Genomic DNA, 219 nt, shown 5'->3' on the forward strand with positions numbered 1-219 from the left:
AATGGATTTCAAGTCCATCGCCTTAACCTCTCGGCCACGACTACGTCTGGCTGCTGCCTGCCTGCTCTCTTGTCTGGTGGCGAACAGCTCAGGCCAAGCTTCAAACACAAAATCCAGCTGAAGGATGAGGTGGAAAAAAAGGTTCAGCCTTCCCAATTGCTCAACGGCAAAGGGATGCCGTGAACCAGATTTGAACTGGGGTTGCTGCGTCCACAACGC

The sequence above is a fragment of the Sinocyclocheilus anshuiensis genome, unplaced genomic scaffold (genome assembly GCF_001515605.1).
Source record: "Sinocyclocheilus anshuiensis isolate Anshui unplaced genomic scaffold, SAMN03320099.WGS_v1.1 scaffold19480, whole genome shotgun sequence".
NCBI lineage: Eukaryota > Metazoa > Chordata > Actinopteri > Cypriniformes > Cyprinidae > Sinocyclocheilus > Sinocyclocheilus anshuiensis.